This window comes from Talpa europaea (assembly GCF_964194135.1).
Source record: "Talpa europaea genome assembly, chromosome: 12".
Classification (NCBI taxonomy): domain Eukaryota; kingdom Metazoa; phylum Chordata; class Mammalia; order Eulipotyphla; family Talpidae; genus Talpa; species Talpa europaea.
In genome coordinates, this window is record NC_140079.1 from 97044001 (window position 1) to 97057985 (window position 13985).

Here is a 13985-nt window from a genome sequence, read left to right on the forward strand (position 1 = left end):
CCCCTGCCTGCCGTGGGCCTGATAAATCCCAATAAAAGCCTGCAAAAGCCACTGAGGGCTCCAGGACCCTCTCCTCCTTTACCCCGTCTGCTCGGGTCATAGAAAACCTGCTCCGTGTCCTCCTGCCCCTATCTCCAAGGTCAAATCCCAAAGGACAGAAATCCCAAACCACTACTCCCGTAGGGGGCGGTAGCAGCGGGCCGAATCTGCCACGGAGTTTCCGCAGAGACTTCCTGCCCTGGTACTACCTTGAAGGGTTTCTATTTAGCGTTTGTTTTCATTTGAAGATAGTGGAAATCAGACATAAATCATGGACAACCCCAGTTCTTCTTGCCTGATGATTGGAAGGTGAAACTGTGCCCTTCTCCATGTGGATCTAGTGTTCGTAAAAAGCAAGACAGGGCAATATGGCAGCTTTGACTGGCAACTTAACCTACAGCAGTGACAAAGTCTTGTCATATAAATGAACTCATCACAAAAAGGAAACTGCTTTGGCCAAGAATGTACACAAACGGGTAAGTGCAGATTCCTCGGTGCGTTCCTAGCCCTGGAGCTGGAAACTGCAGGAGAGGGGTTGGGCGCTGGCTAAAGAGCCCCCTTGGTGGTTCCCTCCATGCCCTGTGGGTGACTGGTGATGTCCGCATCTCCCAACTTGGCTTTGGTGCCAGGAGGCACCACCATGTTTTTCTTCATCATCTGGCGCCAGATAGGGCACAAGAACTATTTGTTAAATGAATGGACGACTATAGAATGAATGGAATTAGAGCCACGGACAAGCTTTAATTCAATGCCCAAGGGTGTTTATTACTCCTGCAGGAGACCAGCACATCAGGAGATGCCCAAGATGGGCTGCCCCAGGGAATCCCAGCTGAGCTAAAACCCAAATGGGTGGGGGATCCTGCAGGTGTAGAAAGGGGTTCCTGGCTGTGCTGTGAGCCTGGAGTAGATGGCAGAAGGTGGGGGGACCATGGCGAGGGAGCTAAGGCCACCCTCTCCTCTCTGAAGGCGCCATCCCTTCAACACAGGTGGAGCAAACCTGTTTACCCCTGGGGGAGCTGAGGCTCCAGGAGAGCACAGGTAACAACAATAAGAGCAGTAACAATAATTAAGATCTGCATTCCTGGCACCTGGATAATGCTTGGTCTTGTTCAGAGATTACACAAGCTCCCGCAATCTACGAGAGGCTTGGACAGAGACAGGACCTTGAATTCCTGCCCTGCGCCCCCTGCTCTGCGCCCCAACTCCAGCCAAGTATTAAAAACTGAACTGGAGCAACTGCGCCTCCTTCCACCGGTGTGTCCCAGATTTCAAACAGCCCCGCTCCCCCGCCAACCTCTGCCAGCAAGTTAGGCGCCTGTGCTCGCCCAATTGCTCTTGATTGGGGGCCCAGAGCAGATGGCCACTCCCCTGGAGTGGGGGTGCGGGCTGTCTGATGCAAGCGTGCAGGGGTGAGGGGCGGAGGGACTGGGGTGCAGCCCAGGGAGCCAGCCCCACCCAGCCCTCCTCGCTCCCGGCCTCCCACCCTCGGCTGGCGGCACCCACGGGGCTGCCACTTGCATTTCAGGACCTGGAGCCTGGCGAGGTGCCTCAGGGGGCAGGGAACACAAAGAGGGCAGAGGAGCCACAGGCTTTCCCAAAGCCCCGCCCAGCCTGGGATGGACAATATCTTGGGGATCAAAAACCAACTGGCCTGCGCCCAAGCCGCGCAGGGTGGGGAGGGCTGGGTATGCAAAATCGGGGTGCGTGGGAGGGGGTGCCGGTTGGGGGGCGGTCTCGGGGCAGTCCCTGGGCCGCAGTTACCCTCTAAGCTCCACCCGTCAGGAGACAGAAAGGACGTTTCAGAGCCGTGTGGGCTGCACTGACGCTTGGGGCGCGTTTGCCGCTGCCCACGCTGCCTGGGAAGCGCCTGCTGGCCCGGCCCCTGCATCAGGCCTGGCCCCTCCCCTTCCCTGCCTTCATCCCTGCATCCCTGGGGGCAGCTCAGAGCACGCCCCAGAGGCCAGGGCTGCGAGGGACCAGGGTGGGACCAGGGTGATGCCCTGGCCCTTGCCTGGCCTGGTAAACAGTGTCCCAGAAGTGAGTCTGTCTCCCCTGACCCAAGCCCCCGAGGCATGGGGAGGCTGCCCATGGCCAACTGTTTGACTTCAGGGTGAGGAGGGGCTGGGAAGGGTAGCGAGCAGGCATTTCCCCTGAAACCAGGCATTCTCCGTCCCAACCTGAGCCTGAAGGAGGCTTCCAGAAAGTCTTAACTCTGCCCTTCCCCTTTCCAAGCCTACCCCCCAGCTCTGTTGCGACCCAGAAGGAAGGGCCTTTGGAAATCTTAGGTCAAGGAGGCAGCAGAGCATTTCTTTGAAAGGGAGCCCGTGGGTGAGGAGCGATGAAATGTGTTCTTGGGGTGCACCAGGCTGGGGCAGTGGAGAAGGGTGGAATGTTGCCCTGGAAGTCACCCAAGAGGGTGACTTCACCCTCTTGGAGTGTCAGGCAAGTGAACTGGGGACCCACTGGATTCCCCCCAGTTCTGAAGGACCCTGCATTCTATTTAATGCTCTGCTGGCACCACCTGGAAATTCTTAAAGCTTGAACAAGGACCTTGTTCTCATTTTGCACAAGGCTCTGAACATTATGTAGCGGATCCTGTTCTTAAAACTCAAGGTGTTAAGAGTTTCTATTTAGGGGAAGCTTCCGAATGAAAAGCAGCTTGGAAGGCAGCTCCCCCTGACCTGAACTGTACCTGTTCATTAAAGCAACGACAGTAGAGGTTTGCAGCACTTCCAACGTGCCTGTGGTCGCTACTTTAAATGTTTCCATGAACTTGCTTGTTTCACCCCCACCGTCTGGCGTCAGCTGTAGCCATGTACCCCTGATGACTTTTCAGTCGAGGGGCCTCACGGACAGGGGTGGTCCTGTTAGCCTGCGTGGTCACCCAGGTGTGCCTAGAACCTCAGCGTATTGAGGTTCTATGATGTGAAAGAAGAGCCCCCACCCATCAGTCCTGGGCAGTTGGGTCCACACCCCTTCCTCAGCTTCTGCTAGAGCAGAAGGGTTTCTCCTGGACAGTGGTAGCTGGTCTTGCCTTTTCTGCACCCTCTGACAGTCTCGGTTCTGTAAAGGGTGTGTTTAGAACGTTTTACGTGGCTGAAGGGGATTGCTACCCCCAGGTCTGTAGCTGTTTCTTTCTTTTTTAAAAAAGATTTATTTATTTATGCATACAAGAGCCGGGGTGCAGGCCAGAGGTGCGGAGGGTGATGATTCACCAGAGAGAGTGGGGAGCAGAACAGGCAGACTGACTGAAATACGCTGCTGAGGGGAGAAGCGGGCGAGACAGGAGAGGCCTGCTGCGCCATGTGGGTAGTTCCCTGGCCCGGGATCGAACTGGTGCTGCTTGATAGCATTGTGTCTTTCACCCCTGTGCCACCAGAGAGGCCCTTCTGCAGCTGTTTCTATCAGTGCACTTGTTCTTCCTTTTAAAAACATCTTCTTTCCCTGCTTTCTCAGTTTCTAATTCCACGTTTTATAGGAGTCCGTTTTTCTCCTCTTTGCCTATTGAAATCAGACTTCTTTTAAAAAATGTGAGTGAGGGGCCTCCCTGGTGGCGCAGGGGTTAAAGTCTCAGCGCTCTCAAGGCATCACCAGTCACTGCAGCACAAGTTCAATCCCCGGCCAAGGAGCTGACCCACAGGGTGCAGCAGACCTCTTCTGTCTCCCCACTGCTCCCCTCAGCAGTGCATTTCAGTCCATCCACCTGGTCTGCTCCCCACTCTGCCTCTGGTGAATCCTCTCACCCACCCCCCGCACCTCTGGCCTGCACCCCAGTCTTCTCTGGAAAAAAATAAATAAATCTTTTAAAAAAATGATGGTGGAGGCCCTGGAGGTTTGAACACGTATTTTCCTAATTTAACTAAGCGAAGTCCAGGTGCTTAGTTGCAGGTGCTTCCCAGGTCCCTGCCCTCCCTCCCGCCTGGCTGCTGCTCATTTCCGTCACCCACATGCCCATCGCCTGCACCTTGCTGCGTTGCTGAGTCGCTGCCCGCTGATTGCAGTCCCTGACTGGCTCCCTGAAATCTCACAATCACCGTGAGGCCGGGGGCGTCCTCACCTCGCTTTCTGGGGCAGCCCGTGAAGGCACAGAAGCTGGAAGCAAGCGGCCCGGGACAGCCAGCGAGTGGCAGGACTGACATCTGAGCCCACAGCGCGGCCCCACACTCCTGGCCAGTGCCTACGTGCATTCCTTGGAAAGCAGCCTGCTTTTGTTTAGCTGACGCTTGTCCTCCAGCAGAGCAGCGTTTTCCCAAAGAGACCTGCATTCTCAACCCGCTTGGCGTTGCGCTCCCGTCAGTGCATTGTCACGTGGGGGCTTCGTAGGAGCCCAAGGAGCTCAGAGCCACCCACAGAGAATTCTGGTTCTGGCCTCATCTCCTGACTCTTGCCCCAAATCACACCCATCAGGTTCCCAGCAAGAGGGAGGGGTTTGCCGGCCCGCCCCGTGGCGTGAGGTGCCCGGGGCTGGGGCATCCTGTGTGGAAACGGTGTCTCCTCCCCAGGACAGCGCTCTGGCCTGTCACAAATCCTCTCTGCCCAGGAACCTGGTTTCTGGATTCTCAGCTGCTCCCTGTGGCCCAGGGCTGGCCTGTGTTCTTGGGGGTGGGGGCAGAAGGGCATTCTGGGGACCCTCCCAGCAGGATCCCCGCGTCCTGAGCCAGCCCAGCAGCCCCTTCTCAGGAGCGGGCAGGAAGGAGCGCTGTCTGTTTGTAAACAGGGCCTTGCCCTGCGGGCATCCTTCCTTCCTCCTGCCCTCCCAGAGCTCGGTCTGTCCCTCCCTTTGAGGAATTGGCTAGGGTCCTGGGCTGAGTGGGCAGGACGCCCACCCCAACCTTGAGGGGCTGATGTTCCAGGCCTGGGGAGGGGGGCCTGAAAGGGCCTCTGACTTCCCGGGCAGATAGAACCCTCAATGAACTTTGAGAGGGACGCCAGGCTAGAACTGAGGGAACCTGGTTCCCCTTCCCAAGTGCGCCAGGTGCTGGAGCTGTGGGCACCCACGCAGGCGAAGGGCTGTGCTGGGCTCCTCTTCGTCTGACCAGCATCCTACCTCCCTGCTGCCCCAAGAGCACCCCAGTTCCCTCTGAGGAACCACCCTCCGCACTTTCCTGTGTCCTTACCCTCTGCTCCAGAAGAGACAGGACGGGCTGACCTGGCCAGTCAGATGCTCCCTCCAGGCCACCCTGTGGCTTCATGTCGTCCATCCAGCCTCTGTCCCGGGCGCCCTGCTGGGACATGAGAGCAGGGACACTGTCCTGCTGTGGCTGGGCTGGTCCCGCGTGAACCTGGGGCCACTGTGGCTGACTTGCCAACAGGGAAAACAGCGCCTAAAGATGATGTTTTTAAATGACATTTCAAATTAGTGTAGAAAGAATAAACTAGTCACTAAATAGGACAATTGGCTACACATTTAGGGGGAAATTAAGTCTGATCCCTTGCTACTCTCATGATTCCAATTAGATGAAAGAGAAGGATGAAAACTGAATGTAGCAGAAGAAAAGACAACAGGAAGGAATGTGGGGGGCTGAGGGAAGGGAAGAAAGGAGGAGCCCCCTGGCCCGCGTAGGGGGAGCAATTATCCAGGCTTTGGTGGTGGAGTGATAACATGTCTCTGGAGAGCTCTGAACTCCACCCCCAAAACATACAGTGCTGTAAACCAACGTTACCACAATAAAGATCATTTTTAAAAACAACGAAAAATTTAAAATAAATAATTCAAAAACCACCAACAAAAAGAAATGCTGTATTGTGAAAATAGTTCTTTATAAAGTTGAGAAATGGGCGAAACTCTTCTTGGCATGACATAAAATTCAGAAGTCCCAACAGGAAATGACTCCCAGATTGGCTGCTTAAAAACAGACCTGCGTCTGGCAGAGAAAATGAAGAAAGGAGCCTCCAGAGTGGCCTAGGGGTTAAGCCTCAGGGCTTTCACCTCTATGGCCTGACTTTGATCCCTGGCCAGGGAGACACCCACACGGCACAGCAGACCTCTCCTGTCTGCCTGCTGCTCCCCTCAGCAGTGCATTTCAGTAGATCCACCTGTTCTGCTCCCCACTCTGTCTCTGGTGAATCGTCTCACCTCCTGAATCTCTGGCCTACACCCCAGAGTACGCAAAAAAAAAAAAAAAAAAAAAAGCAAAAGAAAATGACGAAAGGCCAGTGATGATGGGAGAAAGTCTATGCGACATGGCCGGGGACAGCTGGAAAGGCCCTCGTGTCAAAGAGGCTGCCTACCAACCGGAAAAAAGGAAAAACCACTCAAGCCCAAACTGGGCAAAGGACAGGAATAAGCAGATCACAGAAGAGGCATTGTTGGCTCCTAAAAGCAGTGATCAAAAGGATCACCCCAAGGGGAGGATTAGAAATGATGTCAGGCATGAACTGTCGAAGGAAGGGAGACTATTTAGCCCAGCAGGAAATAAGGGAGGGCAACACCGTTCAATAAAATGTCCTGCAAGATGCAGATGAAATCGTAGGTTTTGTAACAGCCACTTTTAAAACAAAGCCAAAGCAGGTGGAATTACATTTTAATAATACGTTTTACTTAACCAAAATATCGTCCTTTCAACATGTTATCCCTGTGAACGTGATCTCTGATTGTCTATTCGGTATGAGGCTGTGGGGCTCTGGTGTGGGGGTGTAGCTTACGGCACCTCTTGATTCCAGGCAGCGGGATTCCCAGGGCCTGAGTAGTTATTGGGAGCTGCCCGATCAGGTGTTAGGGACTAAGAATTTGTCCCAGGCGTCCGCCAAGTCCTGGCTTTTGGATTTGCTGTGTGGCCTTTTTGTCTTTTCATGCCTTCATTTACAAAATGTGTGGGGTTTCAGTGGAACCCATAAGGCGTGCAGCTCCCCGCAGCCCAAAGTTGAGAGCCTAACAGTGTTTATGCAGTCCCTGATGACCGTCAGAGGGCTGAGAGGTCTGCAAGCACAGTGGCCAAAACAAAGACCAACATGTAAAAAAGTGGTAAGGCATCAGATTTTTAATTCAGATTAGAAAACACACCATGATTTAGAGCTGCCCTGGCCAGTACCAGGGTCAACAGCCCTGAAAGGCCGGGGGCGGGGCACAGATGTAGCTGGTCCAGTTGAGAAAGCTAAAGTGTGAAATACACGCTGGATTTCCACGACATGACGCAAAAAAATCAAATGTAAAAGAGCTCACTAAAGTTTTAGGTTGGTTCATGCTGAAACAATTACATTTTGTACAAATGAATATAATAGTATGATCTATAATATTAAGATGCAGTCATAATATTGTTAAATACTGTAAAATAATATTAAACTATTAAACATTATTTAAAATAAACATCAAGCTATTAATATAATAGCAATATAACATAACATTCAAGTTAATTTCACTTATTTCTTTTTATTTTCAAAGTGACATTCATAGGCTCCATTACTTGCCTCCTGCACGGCATGATTGACGACTCAGTAACGATGGAATGGAATGCTCTGTGGGGCAGTGAGCGTCCTGTCCTGAGAGTTTCAAGGATGGATGGTCAGGAAGTTGGAACAGCTCATGATGGCTCCTGCCTGGGCCTCCTGGCCGGTCAGAGCTTCTGGGGGTGCAGCTTAGATCATGGCGGGAGGCAGCTGATCATCTGCCTGGAGGGGTCTGCACAGGAGTCGCTCCCACCCAACAAGACCTAGCTCCTCCAAGGAGCCCAGCATGACGTACTGTTGACTCAGGGCCAGTGACTGGCCAGTGGCAGGACTAGACCCTGCCCAGCTTCTGTGGCTTGGACTAGCTCTAGGGTGGGTTCTGTGAGGACTCTATTCCCTCCTGCTCCCTGACAGTGTCTGGATGGGACGGGGGTCTGCTCGCTGCTTAGCCCCAGGTCCTGGGCAGATCTCCCACGGGGGAAGATCCTGGCTGCCTGAGCGAACGTGGAGAGGCCTTGTTGTGAGCATCGTAGAAGGTGGGAAGCCGGGAGCAACAGTCTCTGTTGCATCGGTGGCCAGACTTCTTCCTCCTTGAAGCCTGTCTCATCCAGTAAGGCTCAACCCCGTCCCCCTCTGGGCTTGCCTGCAAGTCAGGCAATGAAGAACTTGAGGGAATTTTGCTCAGTGGTTGAAACTTACAACCAGTAGGAGGCATGATGGGCTGTTCTTACCAGGAGACTTTGGGCAAGTCTCTTTCCCAATCAGTTTCCCCATTCATCTAACAGGCCAAGTGGTCTTTCCAGTTCTTACATTCGTGGATCCTTTGATTAATCAAGGGAGCCCCTCATAGCTCCTGTCCGGGGTATCCTTTTATTTCGCCGTCAAGTCTTGTGTCCCCACCAGATGATGGGCAACGAACAGTAGCATATGCCCATGTCGTCACCGACCAGGGAGCGGGCTGCCCCCTTCCCAACCCCACCTCCCCACAGCACAGTGCCACCCCACAGCACAGTGCCGCAGTGCCACCACAGTGGGCCCTGCCCACTGCTCCACCCAAAGGAGTCAGAGGGATGGACCGAGGGGTCCCGCTTCAAAGCCTGGAGAGGGCTCTTGAGACCCTCTGGTCAAGATTGCAAAGAGGACTCCTGCAGTGAGGACAGGGAGCAGTTCAGCATATATTAATGAAAAAGCAAGGAAAGAGACCTCCGGGGAGACCTCCCTGGACCTGAGAGAGACCCCAAACCATGCAGGGGCCCAGGGTGTCTATAGGTTTTGGGACTGGGGTTTGAGAACAAAGGAATTCAATTTTATTGGCTGAGATCACAGGGAGAGGGGACTTGGCTAAAGCCCATTCATGGCGGCCACTGCCCCCCCCCCCCCCCCCCCCCCCCCCCCCCCCGGGCAGGTAGTGGATGTTGCGAGCTCATGCCCACCTCCTGGGCAAGCACCTCACAGCATGTGTGCCCTCGCTCCAGGCTAAACCAGTCTCGCATCAAGGTCTGCGACTCCTTCTGGGTCTGTGACTCTCTCTTCTTCCCACAGCCAACTTGATACCTGTGCAGAGAGCGCTCAGAAATGGTGACAAGGACAGTGAGCCCAGAGTCAGCAGGCGTCCTGGCCTGAGTCAGCAGAGTTTAACCTCTTGTTGACCAGCCTGTGGGAGCAGCAAATTTCTTGCAAAATTTCTGTCCTTGAACCCTGTCCTTGTCCTAGGGACCCTTCCTGTCTAAATACGGAGGTGTGAAGAGATACCCCTAAGGTAATGCAGGTATGCAAATGATGTCAAATTAACAACATTTGAGGGGGAAAAACCCAGCAGTTATTACTCGTTGATTTCTGTGCTGCTTTATGTGCATTTAGTTTGTCCAGTCCTCCCAAGCACCTTGTGGGATCGGCCGTTATCATCACTGTTTTATTATCACCAAGGGCAAAAATGGAGAACCGTGAGCCCTCCTCATCAGCAGTTAGGGCTCAGGACCACAGCCTGGGGCTTGAACAACAGAGGTTGAGGCCGAAAGGTCCAGACTCAGATGTCAGGGTCTGGTTTTCTCAGAGGCCTCTCTCCTTGGCTGCAGACGGCTGTCTTCTGCCTGCGTCCATATACAGTCTTCCCCGTCTGTGTCCAAACCTCCTCTTATAAGGATGCCTGTCGTATTGGAATTAGGGCCACCCTTGTAACCTCATTCCACCAGAATTAGCTCTTTAAAGACAGTCTCCGAACACAATCACACTCTGGGGTTAGGGCTTCAACATGGATTTAGGGGAAACACAATTCACCCTATAATGCACCTCAAAGGCAGGGAGAGCTTACTTTTCCCCGGTAGCCCTCAAGCACTGGTCTATTATAGACTCTCAGAAGATCTTTGGTAAAAATCAAGGTTGGAGGGTGGGGAAGGGGAAGAGAAAGGATAAGGGGTGGGAAGTGGCCCCTTGGGGTTCTCCAGGTACATGGTGGGAAGCTCAACCCCTCTTTGCCCCGTGTGGTGTTGGAGCCCAGCTGTAGGAAATAGCCAAGTGAGGAGAAATTACCTTCCCCACGGGGGAAGGTCAGGAAGGTTTCCTGGAGGAGGTGCCAGAAGGAGGATGGACCAGGTTTGGAGAGGCTAGGAAGAACTTTCGGAGCAGAGGGAACAGCTAGTGCCAGCTGGTAGGTGTGAGAGAGGATGTGTCTTGTGAAGGGAGCTCCAGGGAGCATGGAGTTCAGAGATGGGGGTGGAAGTGGCGAGAGAGGAGGAAGCAGCCCAAGAAGGTCCTGACTGTGAAGGAAATTTCCTGGAAAGCATGCTGGGAGTGATTGAATGGTGTGGAGCAAGGGAGGGGCAGTTACAAATCTGTCCTCTCCCCACTGCCGCACCCCTAACTCACTTGCAGCCTCTTCCCTTCCCCTGGGAAGCTAGGAAACCTCTCATCTGTTGTTCAGCCAGGGCCACCCCTAACCACCCCACCCCCCAGCCACAGTCTTGGACAACTGCTTTGCAAATGCAGCACTTGGTCCTTTGGTCCTGGGGAAGGCTGTGCCCTGGCCTGGGTGTGTCTTTGGAGGGACAGTCTCTGTCTTGCCCAGCTCCCCCGACATCACTGGGTCAGGAGGGTCTGCTCTGGCTGAACCTCTGAAGGAGAGGATGCATCCAGGGACTGAGAGTGGGCTGGGTGCACCCTATGACACAGAACACCTTCTCTTTGAGCTGCTGGCTGACAATAGCAACGACAACAATAATAATAACAGAATGAATATTTACCAAGCGCTCCTTGCACACTTTACATAATTCATTCAATTAACAGCAACCTGGTGAGGAAGGAACTGTTATTTACTCTATTTTACAGATGAGAAAACTGAGGCACAAAGTGTTAATGTCACTTGCCCCAGGTCACTGTTTGAATTGCTCAAATAAAGGAGAAAGGGAGCCTTTTGCTGGGTATAGAAGAGGAAACTCCCTATGGCCTGGGGAAGGCTACAGCGGCTGTTTGAGGAGAAGTCATAAAAATTAGAGGGTGCTACTGGCATCCCCAGTGTTTCCACATGAACAGTAGACACGTGGAAATCAGATGTGGTGTTTAAATGGAGAGCTCTGTCTGGATGGAACTGCCACACCCAGGCCAGCTGCCTGCCTGGGCTGTGGGTGGGGGCACTGGTTTTACCCCCTGAATAAAGGTAGCCATAAAAAGTGCTAGAAACCCCTTTATAAATTGACTTGGACACCTTTACTTTACATACATGGAAATTGAGTCCCAGGAAGCCACTCTCAGGGTCATGTAGCAAATCATGCAAAATCTGTGCATTTTCATACATGAAGTGTCAGCATGTCTAAAAACCCCTTGGGAGGCAGTTAACATGCAGATTCCCTGGCCCTACCCAGAGGTTCCGGTCAGCAAGTCTCCCCTTAGTGCAGGAATCCAGACTCCAACAAAATTCCCCTCTCTCCTCCGCTCTCCACTTCACACAGGGGCTTCCCTCACCAAGGGTGGAGATCCCAAGACCACACTTGGAGAAATATTACTTTCGTCCCTGGCACTTGACTAACTGCGTGGCACAGCACTGAAAGGGATTCCACGGGCTCAGCTTGACCTTGGTTCTCAGTGACCTTGACAAATGCACCCTCAGCCAAGGTGATGGACATGTCTCAGCTTGACCTTGGTTCTCAGTGACCTTGACAAATGCACCCTCAGCCAAGGTGATGGACATCATGTCTCCCTACTTGGGGCTTTTCTTCCTGGCGCCTCTAGTTCAGGCTCACATGCATGCTTTGGTGCCTGGAAGCTTTAAGGACTCAGCAGCTCCTCCCCTCCCGCACCCTGGCAGCCCTTCCCCTCCCTCACCCTGCCAGCCCCTCCTCTCCCTCACGCTCTCTACCCATCCCCTCCCACCTCCAGCAGCGGAGTAGCCAGGTCTCAGGAACCTGTTTCCCTACCTGTCCTGCAGGTTCCCATGAAACAGACGCTGGGTGAGATGGCTTGTAGAGGAGAGCTGGGTGCAGCCCCCTCCAAGCCCTTATGATGCCAAGGGCTGTTTTGTGATCTGGTGCCGGGCCTGCAGATTAGCCCTCAGCCTTACCAGCTCTCCTGCCTCAGTGACTGCAGGACGGCAGGGAAGGGACCTGGGCCCCTCCCTGTGAGGAAACACCAGGAATCAAATGGGGTGTTTGAGAGGAGAGTGCCCCAGTTGCCAATTCCCCAGGGGCTGTGGCAGTGCCTCTGGAAGCCCCAAATCAGCCCTGGCATCTAGCTTCCTGATCATCATTTATCACCAGGACAAAATACTTGTTGATGAAGAACTGCTGCCTGGGGGCAGAATCTGGCCACCAGTTGGGGCAGAGAACTGACTACCACGGGGTCACTTCTTAAGCCCCCTCTTGTTCCGCCTGCTCTGTTTTCTCTAGCAACAGTCCTAGGGCAAATAAAAGCCCCACATGGGGAGACAAGTCCATCGCCTCTGTTGAGGATGCATTTGTCAAGGTCACTGAGAACTAAGGTCAAGCTGAGTCCACGGGACTCCCATCCAGTGCTCTGCACCCAGTCACCTCTGCAGTTTAATGCTCACAGGGGGTCGCAACAAAATGTTGCAGGGGCCGCAACATTGTCCTCATGACAGCAGCTCCATCTCACAGATGAGCGGAGTGAGCGGAAGCTCAGGGCCCTCAGAGGGTGGCTGCTGGGTTTTAATTAAGGGAATGAAGACTCTTTTATGTCTTCCTGAGGTTTGGCTTTTAAGAGACGCATTCTCTCTGCCCAGACACCCAGTGGAGGTCAAACCACCCTGAAGGTTCCCAGCAGCTTTGGGCAGCTTTGAAGCTAAAAGGGAAAGACTCAGCTGTCTAAGATGTTAGTCCCACTGCTCAATATGGGGGGGGTCACTGAACTCCCCAAAGTGTAGCTGGTTCAAATTGAGATGTGCCCTAGGTATAGAATACACAGGGTTTTGAAAACTTAGCGTAAAAAAAAAAAGGACAAAAAGTTATAAATTATCTTAATGTATAAAATAATAATATTTGGAACGTGCTAGATTAAAGAAAATATCGTATTAAAGTTGATGTCGCCTGTTTCTCCTCCATTTTTTAATGCAGCTACTTGAAAATGTAAAATTGCATTAAAAATACTTTTGAAGCACAGCGATGAGAGGCTGCCTCTGATAAGGACACTCTCCTTGATGAGGATCAGAAGGTGACGGATGTTTCGTTACCTACTGTCCCGTGCTTACTGTCGCCCACCCAAGAGTGAGCTTGGGGGGTAGGGGACAAGGTGTATAATAATTGTGTGTCGCTGCACAGGACCAGTTCTGAATATCCAGCATGGAGTGATTCCTCAATTCTATGATAAGGAAAAGTTTCAAATATTTGAAAGGCACGCATTTGAGAGAGGCTGCTGTGAAGCTGAGAGAGGTCGGGGTGGGGCACCCTGAGGCTCGAGAGACATTCACTTAGCAGGGTCCCATCCCCACCCTGCCAGATGCTCATGCCCACAGCCAGTGTGCCCGGCTCCCAGCACTCACCCACCACCCAGCAAGCCAGGAGATGGGTTTGATTCTAGTGTCCACAGCCACATGGGGAGGAGGGACATCTGGCTGGCGCTTTTCCTCCAACCCTCTCGCTGAGCAGTTACCCGGGGGTCTAGGAGCGCAGGGGCCCGGGGCCCAGGCTCTGGGTCTATTAAGACATAGCTTTGTCTGTCCAACATTTTTAAAATTACAATTTTTATAATTTTATTTTATTTTTAAATTTAATATATTTTATTTTATATAATTCTTATGTCATTTTTCATTTTTGCACAATGTGTGCATTTTCATTTTGGTTATATTCCCCATACAATTCCGCCCCCCCTAATTTTGACCCTAATCTTTCCCCTCCCCCCACCCCCCATAGTGTGTCTCTGGTTTATAGTTGCTTGTTGATTTTGATTTTTTCTATATTATAATTAGTCTTTTTCCTGGTCCCTTATTTAGGTTTTCTAAATTCCTGCTATGAGTGAGACCATCCGGTAATTTTCTTTTTCTTTCTGGCTTATTTCGCTGAGCAGGATCCCTTCCAGCTCCTGTCCATGTTGCTGCACATTGCATGAGTAATTTT